The 25,999-nt window shown below is 48.3% G+C and overlaps 1 pseudogene; it reads right to left on the minus strand.

Annotated features, from left to right (window-relative positions):
* Positions 1-9,462: 9,462 nt before the first annotated feature.
* On the minus strand, positions 9,463-25,625 carry LOC132225617 (histone-lysine N-methyltransferase PRDM7-like; annotated as a pseudogene).
* Positions 25,626-25,999: the final 374 nt, after the last annotated feature.

Consider the following 25,999-nt stretch of genomic DNA (forward strand, 5'->3'; position numbering starts at 1 on the left):
GAAAAAGCAACTTCCTGTGTAGAAACAAAACTTCTTTAATGTGGACCCTCCTTCCTGTGATGGAAATGTCTTTTCTCGTGTAGGAACCAAAATTCTTTTGGGGTGCGTCCCTTTTGTTTTGGAACCCTGCTTCCTGTGAGGGAATTGCACATCCTGTGTACAGATCTCTCTTCCTGTGAGGTTGTCCCACCTGCCTGTGTGGGAAATGCACTTTCCTGTTTGTGGACCTATCTTCCTGTGAGGGCATCGCAACTTCCAGTGGGGGAATCGTAAGTTCCTGCTCGGCCACGCCTCTTCCTGTGGAGGAAAAAAACTTGCTGTGAGGAAACCCTCTAACTGTACGGGAAATGTACTATCCTGTATGCTGACCTATTATGATGTGATTGAATAGTTCCTTCATGTGGGGAAACAACACTTCCTCGTGGGGAATAATTCTTCCTCTGGAGGAAATGTCCCTTCCTGTATGGACACTTCATTCTTTGTCAGACACTCACGATCCTGTGTTAAGAACTATCTTCCATTGATGGAAACGCAAGTTTCTGTGTGGGAAAAAACTTGCCAAGGGTTAACCCTCCTTCCTGTGGGGGAAATGTCCGTCCTGTGTAGGAACCCATTTTATATTGGGGAGTGTCACTTTTGTTTTAGGAACCCCTCTTCCTTTGTGGAAATGCACTTTCCTGTGTGCTGATCTATTTTCTGTGTGGGTCTCACACCAACTGTGTGGGAAATGCACTTTCCAGTGTGTGGATCTATTATCCTGTGAGGGCATTGAACCTTCCTGTGGGGGAATCATAACTTCCTGTTGGGCTAGGCCTCTGCCTGTGGGGGCAACAAACTTCCTGTGAGGAAACCTTCTATCTGTGGGGGAAATGCACTAGCCTGTATGCGGACCTATTATGCTGTGAATGAATAGTTCCTTCATGTGGGTAAACAGTACTTCCTCTGGGGCATAATTTCTTCCTCTGGAGGAAATATCCCTTCCTATGTGGACACTTCATTCTTTGTGGGACATGCACGTTCCTGTGTGCAGAACTATCTTCCATTGATGGAAACGCTACTTCCCTCTTGAAAAAAAACTACAGGAAGGTGAACTCTCCTACCTGTGGATAAATGTCCCTTCCGGTTTAGGAACCTACTTTCCTACTTGGGAGTGTCCCTTTTGTTTTAGGAACCCTTCTTCCTGTGGGGGAAATGCACTTTCCTGTGTGCTGATATCTGTACCTGTGAGGGTGTCACGCCTTCCTGTGTGGGAATTGGAATTTCCTGTTTGTGGACCCATCTTCCTGTGAGGGAATCTCAACTTCCTGCGGTGGAGTCGAAATTTCCTGTTTGAGAACGCCTCTTCCTGTGGGGGAAACAAACTTCCTGGGATGAAACCTTCTAACAGTGGCCAAATGCAGTATCTTGTATGCGGATCTATTATGTGTGAATTAATCGCTCCTCCATGTGGGGAAACAATAATCCTTCTGGGGGAACAATATTTCCTCTGGAGAAAATATCCCTTCCTGTGTGGACACTTCATTCTTTGGGTGACATGCACGTTCCTCTGTGCAGAACTGCCTTCCCTTTGATGAAAAGGCAACTTCCTGTGTGGAAACAAAACTTCTTTACTGTGGATCCTCCTTCCTGTGATGGAAATGTCATTTCTCTTGTAGGAACAAAAATTCTTTTGGGGTGTGTCCCTTTTGTTTCGGGAACCCTGCTTCCTGTGGGGGAATTGCACTTTCCTGTGTATAGATCTCTCTTCCTGTGAGGTTGTCGCACCTGCCTGTGTGGGAAATGCACTTTCCTGTTGGAGGACCTATCTTCCTGTGAGGGCATCGCAACTTCCTGTGGGTGAATCGTAACTTCCTGTTGGTCAACGCCTCTTCCTGTGGAGGAAACAAACTTGCTGTGAGGGAACTCTCTAACTGTATGGGAAATGTACTATCCTGTATGCTGACCTATTATGCTGTGAATGAATAGTTCCTTCATGTGGGGAAACAACACTTCCTCGTGGGGAAAAATTCTTCCTTTGGAGGAAATGTCCCTTCTGTATGGACACTTCATTCTTTGTCAGACACTCACGTTCCTGTGTTAAGAACTATCTTCCATTGATGGAAACGCAAGTTTCTGTGGGGGAAAAAACTTGCCAAGGGTTAACCCTCCTTCCTGTGGGGGAAATATCCATCCAGTGTAGGAACCCATTTTATATTGGGAGTGTCACTTTTGTTTTAGGAACCCCTCTTCCTGTTGGGGAAATGCATTTTCCTGTGTGCAGACCTATTAGGCTGTGAATGAATAGTTCCTTCATGTGGGGAAACAACAATTCCTCTGGGGGAAAAATTCTTCATCTGGGGGAAATGTCCCTTCCTGTGTGGACACTTCTTTCTTTTCGGACACTCACGATCCTGTGTGAAGAACTATCTTCCATTGATGGAAACGCAACTTTCTGTGTGGAAACAAAATTTGCCAATGATGTAACCTCCTTCCTGTGGGGAAATGTCCATTCCGATGTAGGAACCCATTTTATATTGGGGAGTGTCACTTTTGTTTTAGGAACCCTTCTTCCTTTGTGGAAATGCACTTTCCTGTGTGCTGATCTATTTCCTGTGAGGGTCTCGCACCAACTCTGTGGGAAATGCACTTTCCACTGTGTGTATCTATAAACCTGTGAGGGCATTGAACCTTCCTGTGGGGGAATCATAATTTCCTGTTGGGCAAGGACTCTTCCTGTGGGGGCAACAAATTTCCTGTGAGGAACCTTGTACCTGTGGGAGAAATGCACTATCCTGTATGCGGACCTATTATGCTGTGAATGAATAGTTCCTTCATGTGGGGAAACAATACTTCCTCTGGGGGATAAATTCTTCCTCTGGAGGAAATGTCCCTTCCTATGTGGACACTTCATTCTCTGTGAGACATGCACGTTCCTGTGTCAGAACTATCTTCCATTGATGGAAAGGCAACTTCATTCTTGAAAAAAAATCTACAGGAAGAGGAACACTCCTACCTCTGGCGAAAATGTCCCTTCCAGTTTAGGAACCTATTTTCCTACTTGGGAGTGTCCCTTTTGTTTTAGGAACCCTTCTTCCTGTGGGGGAAATGCACGTTCCTGTGTGCTGATATCTCTTCCTGTGAGGGCGTCACGTCTTCCTGTGGGGGAAATGGACATTCCTGTTTGTGGACCCATCTTCCTGTGAGGGAATCTCAACTTCCTGTGGTGGAATCGAAACTTCCCGTTCGTGAATGCCTCTTCCTGTGGGGGAAACACACTTCGTGTGAGGAAACCTTCTAACAGTGGGCAAATGCACGATCCTGTATGCGGACCTATTATGTGTGAATTAATTGCTCCTCCATGTGAGGAAACAATACTTCTTCTGGGGGAACAATTCTTCCTCTGGGGGAAATATCCCTTCCTGTGTGGACACTTCATTCTTTGGGTGACATGCACGTTCCTCGGTGCAGAACTACCTTCCCTTGATGAAAAAACAACTTCCTGTGTAGAAACAAAACTTCTTTACTGTGGACCCTCCTTCCTGTGATGGAAATGTCATTTCTCGTGTAGGAACCAAAATTCTTTTGGGGTGTGTCCCATTTGTTTTGGGAACCCTGCTTTCTGTGGGGGAATTGCACATCCTGTGTACAGATCTCTCTTCCTGTGAGGTTGTCCCACCTGCCTGTGTGGGAAATGCACTTTCCTGTTTGTGGACCTATCTTCCTGTGAGGGCATCGCAACTTCCAGTGGGGGAATCGTAAGTTCCTGCTCGGCCACGCCTCTTCCTGTGGAGGAAAAAAACTTGCTGTGAGGAAACCCTCTAACTGTACGGGAAATGTACTATCCTGTATGCTGACCTATTATGATGTGATTGAATAGTTCCTTCATGTGGGGAAACAACACTTCCTCGTGGGGAATAATTCTTCCTCTGGAGGAAATGTCCCTTCCTGTATGGACACTTCATTCTTTGTCAGACACTCACGATCCTGTGTTAAGAACTATCTTCCATTGATGGAAACGCAAGTTTCTGTGTGGGAAAAAACTTGCCAAGGGTTAACCCTCCTTCCTGTGGGGGAAATGTCCGTCCTCTGTAGGAACCCATTTTATATTGGGGAGTGTCACTTTTGTTTTAGGAACCCCTCTTCCTTTGTGGAAATGCACTTTCCTGTGTGCTGATCTATTTTCTGTGTGGGTCTCACACCAACTGTGTGGGAAATGCACTTTCCAGTGTGTGGATCTATTATCCTGTGAGGGCATTGAACCTTCCTGTGGGGGAATCATAACTTCCTGTTGGGCTAGGCCTCTGCCTGTGGGGGCAACAAACTTCCTGTGAGGAAACCTTCTATCTGTGGGGGAAATGCACTAGCCTGTATGCGGACCTATTATGCTGTGAATGAATAGTTCCTTCATGTGGGTAAACAGTACTTCCTCTGGGGCATAATTTCTTCCTCTGGAGGAAATGTCCCTTCCTATGTGGACACTTCATTCTTTGTGGGACATGCACGTTCCTGTGTGCAGAACTATCTTCCATTGATGGAAACGCTACTTCCCTCTTGAAAAAAAACTACAGGAAGGTGAACTCTCCTACCTGTGGATAAATGTCCCTTCCGGTTTAGGAACCTACTTTCCTACTTGGGAGTGTCCCTTTTGTTTTAGGAACCCTTCTTCCTGTGGGGGAAATGCACTTTCCTGTGTGCTGATATCTGTACCTGTGAGGGTGTCATGCCTTCCTGTGTGGGAAATGGAATTTCCTGTTTATGGACCCATCTTCCTGTGAGGGAATCTCAACTTCCTGCGGTGGAATCGAAATTTCCTGTTTGAGAACGCCTCTTCCTGTGGGGGAAACAAACTTCCTGGGATGAAACCTTCTAACAGTGGCCAAATGCAGTATCTTGTATGCGGATCTATTATGTGTGAATTAATCGCTCCTCCATGTGGGGAAACAATACTCCTTCTGGGGGAACAATTTTTCCTCTGGAGAAAATATCCCTTCCTGTGTGGACACTTCATTCTTTGGGTGACATGCACGTTCCTCTGTGCAGAACTGCCTTCCCTTTGATGAAAAGGCAACTTCCTGTGTGGAAACAAAACTTCTTTACTGTGGATCCTCCTTCCTGTGATGGAAATGTCATTTCTCTTGTAGGAACAAAAATTCTTTTGGGGTGTGTCCCTTTTGTTTCGGGAACCCTTCTTCCTGTGGGGGAATTGCACTTTCCTGTGTATAGATCTCTCTTCCTGTGAGGTTGTCGCACCTGCCTGTGTGGGAAATGCACTTTCCTGTTGGAGGACCTATCTTCCTGTGAGGGCATCGCAACTTCCTGTGGGTGAATCGTAACTTCCTGTTGGTCAACGCCTCTCCCTGTGGAGGAAACAAACTTGCTGTGAGAGAACTCTCTAACTGTATGGGAAATGTACTATCCTGTATGCTGACCTATTATGCTGTGAATGAATAGTTCCTTCATGTGGGGAAACAACACTTCCTCGTGGGGAAAAATTCTTCCTTTGGAGGAAATGTCCCTTCTGTATGGACACTTCATTCTTTGTCAGACACTCACGTTCCTGTGTTAAGAACTATCTTCCATTGATGGAAACGCAAGTTTCTGTGGGGGAAAAAACTTGCCAAGGGTTAACCCTCCTTCCTGTGGGGGAAATATCCATCCAGTGTAGGAACCCATTTTATATTGGGAGTGTCACTTTTGTTTTAGGAACCCCTCTTCCTGTTGGGGAAATGCATTTTCCTGTGTGCAGACCTATTAGGCTGTGAATGAATAGTTCCTTCATGTGGGGAAACAACAATTCCTCTGGGGGGAAAATTCTTCATCTGGGGGAAATGTCCCTTCCTGTGTGGACACTTCTTTCTTTTCGGACACTCACGATCCTGTGTGAAGAACTATCTTCCATTGATGGAAACGCAACTTTCTGTGTGGAAACAAAATTTGCCAATGATGTAACCTCCTTCCTGTGGGGAAATGTCCATTCCGATGTAGGAACCCATTTTATATTGGGGAGTGTCACTTTGTTTTAGGAACCCCTCTTCCTTTGTGGAAATGCACTTTCCTGTCTGCTGATCTATTTTCTGTGAGGGTCTCACACCACCTGGTGGGAAATGCACTTTCCAGTTTGTGGATCTATTATCCTGTGAGTGCATTGAACCTTCCTGTGGGGGAATCATAACTTCCTGTTGGGCAAGGACTCTTCCTGTTTGGTCAAAAAACTTCCTGTGAGGAAACCTTCTACCTGTGGGGGAAATGCACTATCCTGTATGCGGACCTATTATGCTGTGAATGAATAGTTCCTTCATGTGAGTAAACAATACTTCCTCTGGGGGATAAATTCTTCCTCTGGAGGAAATGTCCCTTCCTATGTGGACACTTCCTTCTTTGTGGGACATGCACGTTCCTGTGTGCAGAACTATCTTCCATTGATGGAAACGGAACTTCCTTCTTGACAAAAAACTACAGGAAGGTGCACAGTCCTACCTATGGGGAAAATGTCCCTTCCGGTTTAGGAACCTACTTTCCTACTTGGGAGTGTCCCTTTTGTTTTAGGAACCCTTCTTCCTGTGGGGGAAATGCACTTTCCTGTGTGCTGATATCTCTTTTTGTGAGGGCGTGACGCCTTCCTGTGGGGGAAATGGACTTTCCTGTTTGTGGACCCATCTTCCTGTGAGGGATTCTGAACTTCCTGTGGTGGTTCTAAACTTCCTATTCTTGAATGCCTCTTCCCGTGGGGGAAACAAACTTCCTGTGAGGAAACCTTCTAACTGTGGGCAAATGCACTATCCTGTATGCAGATCTATTATGTGCGAATTCATCGCTCCTCCATGTGGGGAAACAATACTTCTTCTATGGGAACAATTCTTCCTCTGGAGGAAATATCCCTTCCTGTGTGGACACTTCATTCTTTGGGTGACATGCATATTCCTCTGTGCAGAACTGCCTTCCCTTTCATAAAAAGTCAACTTCCTGTGTGGAAACAAAACTTCTTTACTGTGGATTCTACTTCCTGTGATGGAAATGTCATTTCTCGTGTAGGAACCAAAATTCTTTTGGGGTGTGTCCCTTTTGTTTTTGGAACCCTGCTTCCTGAGGGGGAATTGCACTTTCCTGTGTACATATCTCTTTTCCTGTGAGGTTGTCGCACCTGCCTGTGTGGGAAATGCACTTTCCTGTTTGTGGACCTATCTTCCTGTGAGGGCATCGCAACTTCCAGTGGGGGAATAGTAACTTCCTGCTGGGCAATGCCTCTTTCCTGTGGAGGAAAAAAACTTGCTGTGAGGAAACCCTCTAACTGTACGGGAAATGTACTATTCTGTATGCTGACCTATTATGATGTGAATGAATAATTCCTTCATGTGGGGAAACAACACTTCCTCGTTGGAAATAATTCTTCCTCTGGAGGAAATGTCCCTTCCTGTATGGACACTTCATTCTTTGTCAGACACTCACGATCCTGTGTTAAGAACTATCTTCCATTGATGGAAACGCAGTTTCTGTGTGGGAAAAAACTTGCCAAGGGTTAACCCTCCTTACTGTGGGGGAAATGTCCGTCCCGTGTAGGAACCCATTTTATATTGGGGAGTGTACTTTTGTTTTAGGAACCCCTCTTCCTTTGTGGAAATGCACTTTCCTGTGTGCTGATCTATTTTCTGTGAGGGTCTCACACCAACTGTGTGGGAAATGCACTTTCCAGTGTGTGGATCTATTATCCTGTGAGGGCATTGAACTTTCCTGTGGGGGAATCACAATTTCCTCTTGGACAAGGCCTCTTCCTGTGGGGGCAACAAACTTCCTGTGAGGAAACCTTCTACCTGTGGGAGGGGGTGGACGGGGGGAGGAGCATGCCTGACCCCACGCCTCCTGCTCCGGCAGCCGAGTCCACGCAGAACAGTGGAGCTGCTTGAGCTCTAAACTGGCTCCTGGGACCCACTCCCTCTGCCTCCCTTGTCCACCTCAAGGCCTGGCAGACGCTGTTCATGGAGAGATGCGTGTTTTAACCACCCTGAGCCAGAGGCACCGGTGCTGACCCCACTCTGAATGACACTCCAAAGCCTGGGTCACCCTCCCGCTTTATAGCTTGGAAAGAGGCACAGAGACTTTGGGGGTCTTGCCTTAGGACACACAGTTGTGAGGGCAGAGCTGAGACTCAAACCCTTGTGCACAGACCTGGCGCCCACATGCTATGCCCCAGGCGAGATGCCAATGCTACAGAGGCAGCAAGAAGAGGGCGACCAGTGCCCAGACTGAGGCAGCACAGGTGTGTGCACAGGCACACGGGCACACACACACACACACACATGCACTCACACACACATGTACACACATGCACACACACACCTGCACACACCCGCTCTGGCTTTCACCTCTGAGGCTACAGAGGTCTAAGGAATCAGGGGAGGAGCCAGGAGAAGCCAAGGGGTTGGTGGGGTCCTATTCATGTTCCTGGTGAGTGTGTCTCAATCCCTCTCCCTGGCGGGAACCTCACTGGACTGACGCCAGATTCCACCTTCCCGGGTTTAGGTCTGTGGCTGAGGGTTCTTTGAGGCCCTCCTGGAACTCTGCTTTCAGTGATGAGGGGGATGAGGCACGTAGGCTTCAGGTTTGACTGGACACAAACTTTATTAAAACGAGGCCAAAAACACCATGAGGGACATTCGTGTTGACATCCCCATAGCACTTACGGAACCGTTTGTCTATTGCCTCTCCTTTTGAAAGCGGAGGATTTGTTGACCAGTTACTTCTGTACTAATTACACTCTTGGGGAGGGAAAAGGGCCAGCAGGCTTCCTCTAAAGCCCCCTCAGAGCTGGGGTATGAGGTATGCGGTGCCTACACTTGCCCTGTGGCTGCTGAGGTGCAATTTAGGACTCATGATGCATCCTCCCTGCAAACACCGGGCTTCTTCCCTGAGTGTGTCGTCTGGTGTCTGATGAGATTGGACTTCTGTGTAAAGCCTCTCCCACACTCCCTGCACACATAGGGTTTCTCCCCTGAGTGTGTCCTCTGGTGTTTGATGAGAACTGACTTATCTCTGAAGCCTCTCCCACACTCCCTGCACACATAGGGTTTCTCCCCTGAGTGTGTCCTCTGGTGTCTGATGAGAACTGACTTCTGTGTAAACCTCTCCCACACTCCCTGCACATATAGGGCTTCTCCCCTGAGTGAGTCCTCTGGTGTCTGATGAGAGATGACTTCTGTGTAAAGCCTCGCCCACACTCCCTGCAAACATATGGCTTCTCCCCTGAGTGTGTCCTCTGGTGTCTGATGAGATGTGACTTATGTGTAAAGCCTTTCCCACACTCCCTGCAAATATATGGCTTCTCCCCTGAGTGTGTCCTCTGGTGTGTGTCGATATGTGACTTATCATTGAAGCCTTGCCCACACCCTCCATGCTTGATTGTTACAATTTTTGACATTCTTACTCCCACTGATAATTTGCCTGTGTTCTTTGGATTCACGTCCTGGCCTGTGCTGGGCTCTTCCTCCATTATTCTCTCACGCTCACTGGAGCTCCCTGTTTGTCTGTTGGGAGGCTTGAAAGAGTCCCTTGAAGGTCTCCTGTGCCTGATCCTTTTAAGCAAAGGTTTGGAAGTTCCTTTGACCTCTTGACCTTCAGCTTTGTCATTCCAGCCATGTGGACCAGGATGTTGCTGCTGCTGTTGATTTTGACGCTCTGGGCTGGGTTCCTCTGACTGGAGGTGTTTTCCTGCAGGTGCTGCTGGCAGAATCTCAGAGGGGTGATTGCGTTTCACATGTTGGCTGAGGAATGTCTGACTGGAGAAGGCCACAGAGCAGGAGGGACTTGGGTGGATCTCTGTCTTTGGTTCTGCTGAAGGAGAAAGTTTTGGTCAGTGCATGTGTGGGCAAGGCTGCCTGTGCCTTACGATCTGTCTCCTGGTAAGACCTGTCTCCAGAATCATTCTAACTGTGTTGACAGTGCAAGCTCTGCCTCCCACAGAGTGTTCCTTCACAGTCTACTTTTCTTTTTCTTTGTCTGCACTGCTCTTCTGCAGAAATCCAGAGACCCCATATCAAAAGTCTTTTATACAGCCCTGGTCAGTGTGGATCAGTGGATAGAGCCTCAGCCTGTGGACAGAAAGGTCCTGGGTTTGATTCCCATCAAGGGCATGTGCCTTGGTTGCAGGCTTCTCCCCGGCACGGGATCTGGTCAGGGATTGTGCAGGAGGCAACAAATCGATGTGTTCCTCTCACATTGATATTTCTCTCTGTCTTTCCCTCTCTCTTTCACTCTCTATAAAAATCAATGGAAAAATATCCTTGGGTAAGGATTGAAAAGAAAAAAGGTCTTACAGATCAAGGACCATCAGAAGCCATTTGACTCCTTATATGGGTTTGACTATCGTGACATTTCCATGTACATGTATCTTCTAAGTCATGTTAAAGAGAAAAACCACAGGCCTGGCCAGGTATCTCAGTGGTTGTGCATCAACTCATGAACCAGGTCGTCACCAGTTTGATTCCTGGTCAGGGCACATGCCCAGGTTTTGTGCTCTATCCCAGCAGGAGGCAGCTGATCCATGTTGATATTTCTATCTCCCTCTTCATTTCCCTTCCTCTCTCTCTCTCTCAAATCACTAAAAATATTTAAAAATAGAGGAACAATAGGCCCCAACTAGCAATTGCTTCTCTCTCAGTTTTCCACAAATCATAAAATGGAAATATGTCTTTCCTCACACAGTATTCCTACTTGATTTCTTTCAGTGTTAGCCTATTTCAAATACACTACAAAGTCCTGTTTCAAAATATCTCCCCAACCATGCCCTAGCCAGTTTGGCTCAGTAGATAGAGCGTCACCTTGGGGACTCCAGGCTCCTGGATTCGATTCTAGTCTAGGGCACGTCCCTTGGTTGCAAGCTCAATCCTCAGTCCTGGTTGGGGTGCCCGTGGGAGACAAGCTATTGATGTTTCTCTCTCTGTCTCTCCCCCTTCTACTCTCTCTCAAAAATAATCAGTGGAAAAATATCCTTGGGTGAGGATTAACAACAACAACAAAAATATTTCCCCAACCTGCTTCTTACACTCCTGACTCCCGTCCCTCTCCAGCCAGTCCGCCTTCCTCTCTCACTTGGAGTTGAAATAATCTCGGAGGGGATTCCCCACTGAAGTTTATTTTCCAAAAAATTTAACAAAGCATAGTTTTAGAACATGCCACTCTGCAGCTGAAAACTGCTCAATTGTCCCGTCTCACTCAAGAAAGTCCCCAGTATCTCAGCTTGGATCATAGGCACTGTATTTCCAGGCTGCTAGGCATCTGTCCAACCTCTGTTCTTACCCTCTGTACTGAGACTGAGACGGGAGTAGCCCTCAGCCAGCTCAACACCCCACCTCTTTCCTTCCCTGCACCAGCCACTCCCTCTGCCTGGGACCTTGTGACACAACTGTTGTAACTGTTGTCTCCTGAGAAAGCCTTCGCTTGATCTTTGCAATCCGACACACCCACCTTCCCCTCACACTGATCCCTAGTCACTTGTCCAGGTCCCGTTTTCTCTAAAGCGCTAACCACTGTGTAAAATTAAGCACATGCACATATGTCTTCCATTGCTTCCCTCCTTCACCAGCCAGCTGCTCAGGAGCAGTGATTCTGATCTTCATGTCATCTGTATTTCCAGCTCCCAGAACCCTGCGTGGCACCGCATAGGAATTCACATGGCAAGTCACAAAATAATGAATGAATGCATGTTAACACACACATTCCATTTAGAAATATGCAGTAAATGAAGAAGAAACAGTTAAAGTGTTAGAAAACAAAAACAACAACCCACAAACAACCACCTTGATGAGAGAGCTGGTTAAGTGCCTGAAAACTTTTATTTTATTTGTTTTGCCTCTAACCCTTTCAGCACTATAGGACGCTGTGTATTTTGTGCATGAAGTATTTTTTAAAATGGAACAATAATAGGCCCTGGCCAGTGTGGCTCAGTTCGTTGAGCATTGTCCCGTTCACCCAGAGGTAGCCAGTTTGATTCCTGGTCAGGGCACATGTCTGGGTGGTGGACTTGATCCCCTTAGGGATAATGCAGGAGGCAGCAGATTGATATTTCTCTCCCTCTCCCTTCATCTCTGTCTCTAAAACCAATAAAAGCATATTTTTAAAAATTAGGACAAAAATAAAAATATTAAAATTATTCCTAAGAATCAAAAACCTATGTGATGAGCCATCAATTTCTGAAGCATCTGATTTGAAGCTTTGCTGACTCTAGAGTGGAGTTTACTCTACTTGAGAGTTGGAGCATGAAAACTTCTAAGAATTCTTTCTTTCCATGTTGAAGAAGAGTGGTGCCCACCTCTCCCGGCCACAAGCTCTGTCTTCCACTTGCTGCCCCACTTGATGCCCAGCTTTTGGCCATACTCTTCTCCATACCGGACCAGCAGCTCACAGCCCGTCCTCACGACCCGGCAGGTTCGGTAGAAAATCTGCCTGTGATATTGAAAGGCCACCAGGTTCTGTTCTTGGTCATCCCGGGCGCAGTTCACATACCTGGCGTTGAGGCAGATGAAAGGAAAGAAAACCACAGGCGATGAGTTGCCACTACCTGTCATATTCGGGTCCAGCTCCTCACTGACGCTTAAGGCCCTCAGCACTGATGGCACCCACACCCATGCTCCTGGGGAAACTTCTGTTCAATGTCCAAGCCTCTGTCACAATGTCATGTGAATTCCTGTCTCTAAGTCCTGCTCACAGTGCTCATCCTGCCTAATGCCATTTCCAAAGCCTCATTCCAGACTTCCCCATCAAACCTGGTGACCTCTAGCTTCTCTAAGCTGTAAGTCAGGTTCTGTGTTACACCACAGAACTCGGGGCTTGATCTAGGACTCACATTATTCAACACTCAGTCCAAGTCTACCTTCTGTTCAGAGGCCTTTGTCGAGTCTCCCCACTCTTTATTGAAGGCATCATTCAGTTGCCTCCCCCAGGTTCCCACAGAAACATGGAGGTCTCTCTGTCTTAGGAAAATAACACAGAACAATAGTAGTTTATTCATAATCTGTCTCCCCTGACACAAGAGAGCCCCTCAGGAAAGGGCCATGAGCACTATTACTCTGCAGGCTCCAACACCCAGTTGTAGTTAGAACTGAGTCTGGGATGATGTGCTGCCCTCACAGGTTTAGACTATCCTTGGTTCAAGGCTATCTGGGCACTGGGCACTTCTTGAAAAATAGGAAAATTAGAGTTAAATGTTTATGAAATAAAATGTTTCATGTCCGTCTGCAGTAAGTCCTCCCTAGGGTCATGGATTGTGTAATCTGTGTAAGTAATGAATTCCTTCCTCTAAACTGGAACATAGTAGGTGTTTAACTAATGTCCATTAGATAAATCACAGAGTAATACAGGGTCCTCAAGGTTTTCCCAGTCAGTGCCCAAACTAGAGACTTCAATTTTGAGGACATATGCTATACTTTTACCTCCTTTTTTCCTAAAAGTCTATAGATGTTAAAGATCACCGTATGGAGAAAAAAGGGGAACAGAGAACTGAGGGAGACCATTAGGGAGGCATGATGGGAAGGACAGACATGTGGGTTGTGAGGCATGAGTATCCTCTCTGGCACCCAGAAGCCTAGTGACCTTACCTCATCCAGTTGGCCTGAGATGTATCCTTTCCATCCACATACTCATAGCAGTTTCTCCCTTTGGTGATCTGCATTTCAGGAAAAGAAGTTAAAGGCCGTGTGTGTGTGTGTGTGTGTGTGTGTGTGTGTGTGTGTGTGTGTGTGTGTTTGTGGTTGTGTGTATATAATAGAATAATTACTTTATTCTACTGTCATCAAATCTCTTTAAGCCTGCATGGTGATTCAACTGCCAATGGTGATCACAGGATATTTTTCTTACTCATCATCTACACGTCGGAGTCGATTTGTCCACTAAGCAGGAGCCCCCAAGGGAGGAGTCTGTACCACTTTGCTCCCATTTACCCTCTGATCCTTAGAGAGGAGCTCCATGTTCATGCAAAGTCCGCCCAGTACACAGAGCTAACTAACCATATGGTCCCCATCCATGTCCTAGCATGTAGAAGGTGGGGGCCCCCCAAGCCACAGGAGGGACGGGGAAGCCAGAGGACAGGGAAGAGGTAAAGTTCTCACCAGCCAGGAGTAGCCGTTGTTGGCTGTGGCTTCATCTTCTGTGATCTGACCCTCATAAGGGCCAAAGTGCAGGCCCTCGGGCAGATCACATTCCTCATTCCACACTCCAAGCCCAGCCTCAGGGATGCCTGATGGTCCGATTCTCAACCCAGGGTGCAGAGTGAGGGCTGAGCGGTTGGCATGCCCCTTGTCCGCGGCACTGTCTTTTACAAACGTAGGAGGCCCATGCACAGCACAGCTGTCAATGAAGAAGTTCTGACACTTCTCACAATCTGGAGGCAAGAGCAACAGGGAAGAGGGAGGGTGCAGTGCATGTTCCTGGACATGAAGAGCTTCGGAAAGAGCTCACATCAGTGAGCCTCAATCCTGTACTCCCGGTCACGAGAGGAAGGGAATGATTTGGGCACCCAAAGACCAAGTGAAATTCTTGCATCAAGACATAACATGCTCCTTGGTGAGGGTGAGCTTACATAGGTAGTCATCGTCCTGGGGCTCGCTGACCTCTTGGTAGACACAACACTTCCTCTCTCGTAGGCTATACATCTTCACTTCGATCTCCTTTCTCCTGAGGTCTACATGGGAGAAGGGCAGGTGACTGAGGGGATGAGGTCTGGAACATTAGTCCCTATCTTATCAGAAAACACACAATGTCCTACCATCAAATGATCGCCTGTTCTATTATATTATGTGGTATTTTCCTCCATTAACTAAAAGACTAGAACTCCACACTGACTATTGGTGGCTGATTCAATTTTAGTTTCTAGATGATCCCATTATGAGGTTCAACCTCCCAAGCTTTGGTAATTCATAAAGTATGTATTGAGGGAACATTATGCGTTAGGCACTGAGTAAAGACCTGGGCACACAACACCAAGAGAATATGGTTGCTATTATCACAGACGGATGTATTGGACAACTTGCATGTGTCAATTGTTTAAGATTTAATTTAATGCTATCAAACTATATGTGACCCATGTTTCCTTATGTTCACTTTACACATTAGCATTCAGGAGCTCAGAGAGTTGGTAAGATTAGCTCAAAGCTTCAGTGCTAACTCCAGTTTCAAATCCAGGCCTATGCAAAGTCCACCCCACATACCTAGGCTACACTGATTACCCTTTCTAGAAGAATTAGTGAAACTTAAATCTCCAAATTATGTAACTTACCCAATTTCGATCTAGGGTGCTGTCCAGAGGGACTTGCTTCTCCAGGAGGGGGCACTGGTTTCTGAGTCTGCTCTGAGCCACTGGTGGTCAACAAATTTGCTGTTCCTGACAATTCCTTCAAAGTAGACTCATTACTTAATGACGTCCTGGACTTTGTCTTCAATGTGGAAGTCCCATATTAAAAGGTAACATGCATTTATTTAATTATGTAGGGTTTATGATATATTTTCACATACATGACTTCAATGAACACTTCAACAACTCTGAAATACCTTGGAAGTATGAATATTAGAGGAAAAAGAAATGGCCAATGTGGGTTGTGAATTGAAGACTAGAACCCATGCCTTAAGGATCTTTTTTTTTATAGAACAGTGAGAGTGAAAGATACTGGGAAGAAAATAAGTCATAGTTGGGCCCTAACCAGTATAGCTCAGTTGATAGTGTGTCAGCCCGCGGATTGAAGGGTCCTTAGTTCGATTCCGATCAAGGGCCAGTGACTTGGTTGCAGGATCCTCCTCCCTGGCCCATGCCCTGGTCTGGACTTATGCAGGAGGCAACCAATCAATGTGTCTCTCACATTGATATTTCTCTCTGTCTCTCCCTCTCTCTTCTATTCTCCCTAAAAATCAATGCGAAAATATCCTTGGGTGAGAATTAAGAATAAAAAAGAAAGAAAGAAAAATAGTTGGCAGAGCCCTGGCTGGTGTAGCTCAGTTGGTTGAACTGAAGGGTTGCCGGTTCCATTCCCGGTCATGGTACATGTCCTGGTTACGGGTTAGATCCCAGGTGAGGGTCTGTGTAGAAGGCAAACGATCCATGTTTTTCTCTCTCACTGATGCTTCTCTCCCTCTCCCTTCCTCTTTCTCTCTAAAATCAATAAAAACATATATTTTTCAAAAGAAATGGCTGGCAGAAACCTATCGTGAAAATAAGGAAAATGATGCTAAAACTAGAGACCCAGTGCACGAATTCATGCACCAGCGGGGTCCCTCATCCTGGCCTGTGGGATCAGGCCAAAACTGGCTCTCCGACATTCCCCGAGAGGTCCTGGATTGCGAGAGGGCACAGGCTAGGCTGAGGGACCCCACTGGGGCACGATCAGGGCTGGAGAGGGACGCGTGAGGTTGGCCAGCTGGGGAGGAACCGCAGGAGGACTCCAGGGTGTGTCCGGCCATCTCGCTCAGTCCTGATCAGCTGGACCCCAGCAGCAAGCTAACCTATAGGTCAGAGCGTCTTCCTCCTGGTGATCAGTGCACGTCATAGCAACTGGTCTACCGGTTGACTGTCTGCCCCTTGGTGGTCAGTGCACATCATAGCGAGCAGTTAGTGGCATTAGCATGTCATCATCATATTATGCTTTGATTGGTTGAACGGGCGACTGGACACTTAGCATATTATATAGGATGTGCAAATTACTATATCACGGAAAGAATATTTGTAATTAGAGTAGTTGGTTCCCACCAATTCTGTTTGAATAAGGTTGTGCTACTAGCTAGTTCTCTTCATTTTTCCTGACCTATAACATGCTAATTCTTAATGTTATAATGAACATGACATATAACGGTGTTCACCAAAGTGTTCTGTGAGCTCTTTGATACAGTGTGAATGTCAAATTACAGTCCTGCTATCAATGTACCTCTCAGTCGTCTCTGTATTTGAAATCACATGTAAATTATCTTCATTATTTTTTGACCCTATTCTAGTTTAATTTGTAAATTTTAAAGCACTCTTTCAGCCAACATTCAGGGGCCCTCAGGGACCCTGAGCTGGGCCTGGGACTTCTGGAAGAGAAAAATCTGGTGTGAACCAAAGAGCTCACAATGCAGACGTAGGCAGGCGGAGCAAATGACTCAAACAAGATGACACTGGCCTAAATAGAGCTCAGAGAAAGAAGCCATGCTTCTTACTGGAATGAGCATTCAAAACCAGTTCCAGATGGATGAGCTTCTATTGAATAGTGTGTCATCTCTATGAAGTTCTTAAGTCACTTTATTTATTGTTTCTCAATTGTCAAACCTGAAGCTCCCCAGAGTTGAGAGATGCTTTCTTTTGTTTGATCAGGAGGCTCTGATGCTGGGGTTCCTATGTCCTTCTTCATGGGGGACCATGCACCGTGCAAACTGCCTATATGTCAGTAAGCTTCCGCGAGTCGGAAGTCTTAGTGCATCTCTCACGGCAGCATAGTGTTTGGAATCATCAGTCAGTGAAAGATGTAATCCTGTATGGATAAGACAGTGGAAACTGCATGAAACTATGGAAATTTTAATGAGCTTGTAAGTGGTTTAGAGCTGAAGCTATGGATTATAGTGCATGCCCACCAATACTGTGATCTCAGACCTATAATCAAACACTTGTATATGTCTGAAACCTCAGTTTCCTCATCAGAAACGGTGATAGTTATAGTACCTACCTCATAGGGTTGTGGTAAGGTTTAAGTGAGTTTATTCACGTAGAATTCTTAGAGTCTGAAGCATTGTGAAGATAAAACCCGTGGCAGCTACTATTGTAGCTGATGTTATTAACGACTGAGATGATATTGGGCATTTTGTTGAAGAGGTCAGGAAAGAAAGGTGGCAGTTTCTAGGCTGCACTCTGATTTTTTCTCCTCTTCCCTGCATTTGCATCCAGGAGGAAGATTTTCTTTTCAACAGGATTTGGGAAATACTCACCTTCTGATGTTTATTCTGTTCCACTCTGAAGGCCACCCAAGAAGGTTTAGCTAAAAGATGGTGAGAAATCAATAATACATATAATTTCAGAGAGGAATGGAGACGGCAAGGGAGAGAGAGAGAAACATCAATGATGATAGAGAATCATGGATTAGCTGTCTCCTGAACACCCCACAGCAGGGATCGAGAGCACAACCTGGGCATGTCCCCTGACTGGGAATCGAACTGCGACTTCGTGGTTCATAGGTCGATGCTCAATCTCTGAGCCACGCCTGCCGGGTGAGAAATCATTTTTGGTTGGTAATTATTTCAAAATCTTGGGATTCTTATTTATTCAGAATTCTGAATCAGAGAGTGATCTAAGGACAGACCAAGGATGATTGGAAAATGTTTTTTGATGTTTCATTTGGCTTATGCTTTTTTTAGGAGCATCAGCTAATTTTCTTAAAATGTTTAAAAGTAGACAAAACCCCATCTGTACTTCATCCTCTGTTCAATATATATATATATATATATATATATATATATATATATATATATTTAAATTGGCCTAGCCCTGGCTGGGCGGCTCAGTTGGTTGGAGTATTGTCTTGTACACCACAAGATTTCAGGTTTGATCTGTATTGGGGTGTACACGGAAGGCAACGGATAAATGTTCCTCTCTCACATTGATGTTTCTGTCTCCCTTTCTGTCTCTCTCCTTTACTCCCTCTAAATTCAATGAATATCCTTGGGTGAGGATTTAAAAAATAAAATTGCCCTAAACAGCAAAAAAATAAAAAAAATTGGCCTTTCATGACACAAATATAATGACAGTCACGTAACTGCAAAGAATCTCTACTCTGCAACCTGGCCCTTTCTCCTCTCTGCCTTCTGTCTTCACACTGGCCTTGTCCAGTCCAATGGCACCAGGACCACCTTGCCTCCTTTCTTTCTTATCCTTCCTCCTTTGCACATGTGGACTGTGCCACCTTTCCTAATCTCTAGATTCTGATCAGCATCACACAGTCTTAGGAACAAAAACTCAGGTCTAGTCACCACAGAAACAGAGTTTTGGGCAAGTTAGAGAAAATGTCGTGACTTCAGCTATGTTCCAACCTCAGACCCATGGAACTACAGAACCTACCAACCCGACTTTCATGAAACCTGGCAGATGATGCCATGGCTGACATGGAACCTGATACAACAGTGAACTACTTCCTACCCTGGCCCACAACCCAACCCTCTAACTACCATGAGTAATAATTTTCCCATATGTCCCCATGCAGGTCTTAGAGCAGTGCTCACCCGTCAGACCTTCCTCCTTCTATGTGATGACAACTCTTCTGAATTAGTTATTTTTTACTCACTTTTATATTTTTGTATACTTGTTTGTTAATGTTCTATATCTATATAATTATTTTGTTATTCTTAATTTTATTTTATTTTATTTTATTTTTTGTTGATCTGTTTCTTATAAGTTTGTAAGTACTCGGTGAATTAGGTTATTATATTTGTTCCTCTTTTTTCCCCCCATAACTCCACTCTTCCCAGTTCCCACCCCACCCTCCGCCCTCACTCCCCACCCACTGTCCTCATCCATAGGTACACATTTTTTGTCCAGTCTCTTCCCGCATCTCCCACACCCCTTTCCCCCCAAGAATAGTCAGTCCATTCCCTTTCTATGTCCCTGATTCTATTGTGATCACCAGATTATTTGTTCACTTGATTCTTAGATTCACTTGTTGATAGATGCATGTTTGTTGTTCATAATTTGTATCGTTACCTTTTTCTTCTTTTTCCTCTTCTTAAAGGATACCTTTCAGCATTTCATATAATACTGGTTTGGTAGTGATGAACTCCTTTAGCTTTTCCTTATCTGTGAATCTCTTTATCTGACCTTCGGTTCTGAATGATAGCTTTGCTGGATAAAGTAATCTTGGTTGTAGGTTCTTGGTATTCATCACTTTGAATATTTCTTGCCATTCCCTTCTGGCCTGCAAAGTTTCTGTTGAGAAATGAGCTGACAGCCATATGGGTATTCCCTTGTAGGTAACTGAGTTTCTTTCTCTTGCTGCTTTTAGGATTTTCTGTTTGTCTTTTGCTCTTGGCATTTTAATTATGATGTGTCTTGGTGTGGCTCTCTTTGGATTCCTTTTGTTTGGGTTCTCTGTGCTTCCTGGACCTGTAAGTCTATTTCTTTCACCAGGTGGGGGAAGTTTTCTGTCATTATTTCTTCAAATAGGTTTTCAATATCTTGCTCTCTCTCATCTTCTGGCACCCCTATAATTCTGATGTTGGTACGCTTGAAGCTGTCCCAGAGGCTCCTTACACTATCTTCATATTTTCAGATTCTTTTTTCATTTTGCTTTTCCAGTTGTGTGTTTTTTGCTTCTTCGCATTTCGAATCTTTGACTTGATTCTTGCGCTCCTCTGGTCTGCTGTGGGGTGTCTGTACAATATTCTTTATTTCAGTCAGTGTATGCTTAATTTCTAGTTGGTTCTTTATCACAATATCGACGATCTCATTCGATTTCTTGAGAATCTCACTACATTTATCGGCGGTCTCACCAGTCTTTTCGAGTGCCTTACTCAGTTTATCGGCAGCTTCTAGACAGTTCTTGAGAGACCTTAAAAGTGTGGTTTTGAGCTCTATATCTTCCATTTCTGACATTTGCATCCTGTTTCTTTGTCTCCGCATTTTTTTATCTTTTCTTGGTGCACCCCCTAGTCGTCTTTGTGCGCAGTCTTGTTGTAGTTAAGCCTTGATTGTTGTCGGTTGGCAATACCCGGGGTGATTTGACCTCCAGGCTAACTGGCTATGAGAGTCAGCTGTGTCTGCAGTGGGAGAGCTTCTGTGCTGGATCTCTAGGGCGGTGCTAATCTAGCTTTTGCCTGAGGCTATGCGGCAAATGGCTCTGTGCAGGGCTTGTGCGGGGCGGGTCCCCGGGGATCTACAGGGCGGGCCGGAGCGAACAGTTATGGCTGCTCTCAGTTCTGTCCCTAGGGGCTCTGCCTCACAGAGTCCCAGCAACTGCTGCAAACCTCGGAGAGAAAGCTGCCTACGAGTTCCGACCGAAGCCAGACAGTCCCGCTTCTCCTGTTTGAATCTGGGTCCCTAGAGACTCGCCGGGATCTGGAGCTCAGAGTCTGAAACTCCCTCCCAATTGAAAACAACAACCGCGCCCTCCGCCGTCAGCCCACTTCGCACGCACTCCGAACCTGAGTATTTCACTTCAGCACTGCGCCTCCTCTGAGTCTGGGTATGATATTCTCTTTCCTCCTAGTTGTAGAATTTCCACTCAGCCAGGCTTCCTGTGGTTCTGGATGATGTCCGATCTTTCTTCTAGGTATACCCTTGAATTGGTTATTCGAGGCAGCAATCTCCTGCGTTAACCTATGCCGCCATCTTGGTTTCCAGCCTTTATTTTATTTTTTTCCATCACCATTTATCGCCCTCTACTATTATTTTTTAATCCTCACGTGAGAATATATGTTTATTGATTTTAGAGAAAGAGGAAGAGAAAGAAAGAGAGGGAAACATAGATGTGAGAGAGAAACATCGATCACTTGTAGCCCATACACACCCTGACGGGGGGTGGGACCCAAAAATTTTCGGTGTATGGGAGGATGCTCCAACCAACTGAGGCACCGTGCCATGGCTATTTATTTATTTTTATTTTGAAAGAATGTTTATTAAAGCTGGGGACAGTGAAACAAGGAAGGACTTAGGATAGAAGCAGCTGCAGGAGAGAGCCTAGGCTGGGCTGCTGTGTTGCTCTAGAAAGGTTAAAGGAAAGAATTCAGCCTAGGCGGGCTGCTTTGGCTCATTGGAAAGTCATAGCAAAGGGGTCTTGGAGCCAGGTTCAGGGGGTTAGCCTGAATGAACTGCCCCTGCCCATACTCCCTGGTGCAAGTCTCCTGGGTCTCTTAGTTTAGGAGATGCACACCTAGTGGGGGGGGGAGTAGAGGGGAAAGGGTGAGGGGTGTGTGTCCTCCCAGAGAGAGAACAGCTTAAAAAATTATATATATATATATATATATATATATATATATATATATATATATATATATATATATCCTATCTAATAAAAGAGAAACATGGTAATTGGCATACGACCACTACCCTTCCCATTGGCTAATCAGGGCAATTTGCAAATTAACTGCCAGCCAAGATGGCGGCTGGCAGCCAGGCAGCTTGAAACTAACATGAGGCTTGCTTGCTTCAGTGACAGAGGACTCCAACGTTCCCCGCCTGCCGCTGCAGGCCTCTGACCTGCAACTCTAAGCAACTAAGTAACAAATATAGAAGCTATACAAAACCCCAGAAACCTGCTTTAGTCCTGGGCTTCAGCCAGCAGGATCACAGCATTGTAAGCAAAGGCCAGAAACCTACTTTCACCAGTGCAGGCCTAAGAGCTGGAGCCAAACCTCAGAGCTAAAGCTGGCCCAGAATAGAAAAAAAAAAAAAAGGAGTGGTTGGGAGCTTCAGTCACCCCCAGCCTGAAAACAGCCCTCAGCCCCTCACCCAGACTGGCCAGGCACCCCAGTGGGGACCCCCACCCTGATCCAGGACACCCTTCAGGGCAAACCAGCCAGCCCCACCCATGCACCAGGCCTCTATCCTATATAGTAAAAGGGTAATATGCCTCCCAGCACCTGGATCAGCGGAGCCGAGAGGCCTCCCGGCACCGGGATCAGTGTGACGGGGGCAGCGCCCAAACCCCCTGATCGCCCTGCTGCTCTGTGTGTGACAGGGGCCGGGGCCACAACCCCCCAGCCGCCACACGGGCCCTGCTCTGTCTGTGACGGGGTAGAGCCATAACCTCCCCATCGGCCCTGCCCTGAGTGTGAGAGTGGCGGCGCCCCAACACCCTGATCAGCCCTGCTCTGTGGGTGATAGAGGGCAGCACCCCAAACCCCTGATGGGCCCTGCTCTTGGAGTGACAGGGGGCAGCGCCCCAACCCCCTGATTGGCCCTGCTCTGTGAGTGACAGGGGGCAGTGCCCCAACCCCTGATTGGCCCTGCTCTGTGCATGACACGGGGCGGCACCCCAACTCCCCAATCAGCCCTGCTCTGAGCCCAACTAGGGGCTGCACCTAGGGATTGGGCCTGCCCTCTGCCACCCGGGAGCAGGCCTAGGCCAGCAGGTCGTTATCTCCCATGGGGTCCCAGACTGTGAGAGGGCACATGCCGGGCTGAGGGACCTCCCCCCGCTCCCCGAGTGCACAAATTTTTGTGCACCGGGCCTCTAGTCCTATATAATAAAAGAGAAAAATGGTAATTGGCGTACGACGATAGCCTTTTCATTGGCTAATCAGGGCTATATGCAAATTAACTGCCAACTAACATTAGCAGTTAACTGCCAACAAGATGGCGGTTAATTTGCATATGTAGGCACAATGCAGGGAGGCGAAAGGGAAAGCAGGAAGAAGCCCCCTGCCACTGACAGTGATCAGAAACCCAGGGGGGAGCTAAGAGCTGGGGGGCAGGGCAAAGGCGGTCCTGGGGCCGCCTTTGCCCTGCCCCCCAGCCATGATCAGAGAATCAGGCACCTTTTCCACCCTGGCCAGTGATAGCAGGAAGTAGGGGTGGAGCCAGCGATGGGAGCCGGGCACTGTTGAAGCTGGCAGTCCCGGGATCTAGGGGTCCCTTGCCTGGGCCTAAAGCAGAGCCCAGGATCACGGGGCCGCTGCCGCTGCGGGTCCCTGCTTCCCCAGGCCGGACGCCTAGGCCAGAGGCGTTAGGCCTGGGCAGGGGTGGAGCCTGCAAGGCAGGGAGCTGGGGGTCCCCTACCCAGGCCTGACACCTCTGCCGGAGGCCTCAGGCCTGGTCAAGGGGCCGATCCGGTGATTGGTGATCGGAGGGTGATGAGGGTCAACTCCTCAGGCCGAGGCATCAGGCCTGGGTGGGGGGCATAGCCGGGGATTGGGGGGATATGATGGTCCCCTTGCCCAGGCCTGAAGCCTGGGTCAGAGGTGTCAGGCTTGGGCGGGGAGTGGAGCAAACGATCAGAGGGAGATGGGGGTCCCCTGCCCAGGCATGATTCCTGGGCCAGAGGCCTCAGGCCTGGGCGGGGGTCAGGGCCAGTGATGGGGGGAGATGGGGGTCCCCTGTCCAAGCCTGACACCTCTGGTGGAGGCGTCAGGCCTGGGCAAGGTGCCAATCAGGCGATCGGAGGGTGATGGGGGTCTACGCCTCTGTCAGAGGCGTCAGGCCTGGGCAAGGGGCCGATCCTGCGATTGGAGGGTGACGGGGATCAACACCTGAGGGCTCCCAGTATGTGAGAGGGGGCAGGCTGGGCTGAGGGACACTCCCCCCCACACACAAACACACACACACAGTGCACCAATTTCGTGCACCGGGCCCCTAGTATATATATACTAGAGCACCATTGCACGGAATTTATAAATTTATGTACCGGGAATGGCATCGGGGGTGGGGGATTCTTCAGCCCGGCCTGTGCCCTCTGTGCCTCTGACAGTCTGGGAGCCCTGCGATCCATCGCCTGCAGAGGGAGGTCCGGTTCAGCAGCCCCAGCTGTGCATTGGTGGCCTGGGCCTCCCTCTTTGGGATGACAGGGAGCCCCCATTAATCACCCAGTGGCTAGTGGCCTGGGCCTTTCTCTGCAGGGCATCATGGGGGATGGTGGGGCCAGACCAATTGTGTTTCACAGGCCTTGGCTGGCCTGACACCAGTGGGTGTCATAGCCTGGTCATCTGGCCGGTCCTTCAGCTGGTCCTCCCTGGATTTGCATATTATGGTTTTATTATGGTAGAATTGGGGGGGGGGGGTCTGTGTGAAGGTGAGAAAAGGGGGAGAAATGGGGGAACCTCTGTGATAGTGTCAACACTAAATCTGTATATAATTATTGTTACACATTGAAAGAGGTTCTATGACCCTGGCCAGTGTGGCTGAGTGGTTGAGCCTCGACCTATGAACCGTGAGGTGGGGGGCCGGCAGGAGGCAGCGATGGAGGTTCTCTCTCTCTCTCTCTCTCTCTCTCTCTCTCTCTCTCTCTCTCTCTCTCTCTCTGTAAAATAAATGATTCATAAAAAGGGTTTATGTGAACAGCCCCTGGTGTGTAACTGCTCTGCCTCTTGCTCCTCCCGGGTAACTCCCGAGAGGCCGCCCGACCGACACCTGGTCGGGGTCAGGCACCTGCGCGCCCTCCGCCCACACCTCGCAGCCTCGGGGTCCAGTCGTCATCCGAGTCCTCGGAGTTCTCCGCCCCGGGCCTGGCCGTCCTCCCGCGGCGACTCATGAAGGCGGGTCGAGGGGCCCTGAGACCTGGAAGGAGAGAAACAAAGAGTCTGTCCTGCGGGCGAAGAGCTGAGGGACGAACAGCAGAGCCAGTGCCGGGCGGGGCGGAGCCGGGGCCCTGGACGGAGCCCCCAAACCCCCCGCGGCCCCGCCACCCCCTCCCGGTCACCGATGCTGAGCAGCGCCTGGTAGTTGCTCTTCACGTTCCGGTGCCGGGCTCGCTCCCAGGCGCCCATCTGCGCCCACTCCTCCCGGGAGAAGTAGAAGGACACGTCCCTGCAGGCGGCCCTGGGCTGGAGGAGAGACCGTCCGTCAGTCCGTCCGCCCGGGCCCGAGGGGGGGCGCCCCGCCTCCACCCCGTCCCCACCTCCGTCCCCACCTCCACCCCCGTGGACCCCCTCACCTTGGGCCTGTGCCCCGCTCTCCCCGCCTCCTCCTCCGGGCGCTCCTGCGGGTCCCTGTCGGGGTTCATGGTGCCGCCAGCCCAGTCCCAGCCGCAGGCCACAGTGCCTGTGTGAGGAGGAGGCGCTGAAGAACCTGCTCCCGCTGCAGGACAGACCAGGACCTGGACCAGGTGGCCAGGGCCGCGGCCATTGAGACACACCAGGGGGCGCCTCCTTCCCTGGGCGGCTGGGGCGGTCTCAGGGGGCGACTGAGGGGCGCGGTCGGGGGACTGGGGGCACGGTGGGGAGTCTGAGGGGCGCGTTGGGGTGGTCTGAGGGGCGCGGTCACGAGTCTGAGGGGCGCGGTCCGGGGGGGACTGAGGGGCGCGGTGGGGGGTGTGAGGGGCGCGGTGGGGGGGGGGGGGGTTGAGGGCCCTGGGGGTGGAGGTGGAGGCGCCCTGAC

This window comes from Myotis daubentonii, chromosome Y (assembly GCF_963259705.1).
Source record: "Myotis daubentonii chromosome Y, mMyoDau2.1, whole genome shotgun sequence".
Taxonomy (NCBI): Eukaryota; Metazoa; Chordata; class Mammalia; order Chiroptera; family Vespertilionidae; genus Myotis; species Myotis daubentonii.